Genomic DNA, 1,686 nt, shown 5'->3' with positions numbered 1-1,686 from the left:
ACTCCCTTAGAGATTAAGAGGATCAAAGAATACATTCCTCTTGACAGACCTCCTATTCAGTGTGTTATGTATAAATAGGATTGTGTGGCTAATAAAGTTACTTCAGTTCTTCGAGAGCTGGAGTCCTCCCGACCCCGCTTTCCTGACTTTCTTTCTTTTCTCAATTCCCACCTCCCTACCTCAGCCCTGCAGCTTAGGTCAAAGGCGAAGGCAGAGGTGGTTAGGAGCAATCAGGCCATCAGGAGAGTAAGTTAGGTGCGATCAGGCCAATAGGTGAGCAAGTTAGGTTCGATCAGGCCAGCAAGGGGGCAAGGTAGGAGTGATCAGGCTGGCAGGGGGGCAAAGTAGGGGTGATCAGGCTGGCAGGCAGAGGCAGTAAGGGTTGATCAGGCAGGCAGGCAGAGGGGTTAAGGGTGATAAGGCAGGCAGGCAGGTGAGCGGTTAGGAGCCAGCAGTGCTGAATTGCGAGAGGGATGTCCGACTGCTGGCAGTCGGACATCCCCCAAGGGGTCCCAGATTAGAGAGGGCACAGGCCGGGCTGAGGGACCCCCCGTGCACAAATGTTGTGCACCGGGCCTCTAGTATCTCAATAAAGCTGGGTAAAAAAAAACAAAGGACCCCTGAAAAAACAACAACAGTTTTTAGCTCTAAAGAAATAAAGCACTAATGATAAAATGCCAAGAAACAGAGCCATAATTTTGGTTAGAATTCTTAAATTCTACCCTTCAAGTCATGCCATAGATAGATACTTTTTGCATCTTGGGAAAAAAACAATTGTGTGGTGCTTTTTATTTTTGGTTCAGGTTTATTCTATTTATTTTTAAATGATAATGGCAAAACTGTGTAGTATATACTCTTCTATTTCTATCCTAGCTCACAAATCATGGAATTCAGCTGGCAAGCTTTCCCTCTCCAACTCCCAATGTGTGGAGGGACTATACTGGCCAGGCTAATTTTTCCAAGAGTGACCTCAAATTTGGATTTTTTTACTTTAAAGTAGAAAGTGAAATTTTCCTTTAGGACAGTTTCCTGTTTTGGATCATAGTCTATTAGTAACATTTTGCCAGTAATAGCTGAAGGAATAAAGCCTAGATGGAAAAAGAGAGGAAAGGAGAGAACTCATTCTTCATTTACCATTTTAAACTTCAGGAAAAAGTAATTTATTAATATTTCTTTCCTTAATATTAATCTATTGAATAAACACTTATTGAGTGTCTACTGTGTACCAGGCACTGAAATATATGATTTCACATAAAAATATTGATTGATCATGGTGTATGATCTTTCTGATGTACTGCTGGATCCAATTTGCTATATTTTTGTTGAGGATTTTGGCATCTATGTTCATGAGGGATATTGGCCTGTAATTCTCTTTCATTGTGTTGTCTTTACCTGGTTTTGGTATTAGGGTGATGCTGGCTTCATAGAATGAGCTTGGAAGTGTTCCTTCCTCTTGAATTTTTTGTAGTAGTCTGAGGAGGATAGGTTTTAGTTCTTCCTTGAATGTTTGGTAAAACTCCCCTGAGAAGCCGTCTGGTCCTGGGCTTTTGTTTGCTGGAAGCTTTTTGATGACTGCTTCAATTTCTTCCATAGTTATTGGCCTGTTGAGATTTTTAGATTCTTCCTGATTGAGTTTTGGAATGTTGTATTTTTCTAGGAATATGTCCATTTCCTCCCGGTTGTCTA

This window comes from Myotis davidii, unplaced genomic scaffold (assembly GCF_000327345.1).
Source record: "Myotis davidii unplaced genomic scaffold, ASM32734v1 scaffold900, whole genome shotgun sequence".
In the NCBI taxonomy this organism is placed as follows: domain Eukaryota; kingdom Metazoa; phylum Chordata; class Mammalia; order Chiroptera; family Vespertilionidae; genus Myotis; species Myotis davidii.
Note: the sequence above shows the minus strand (reverse complement) of the source record.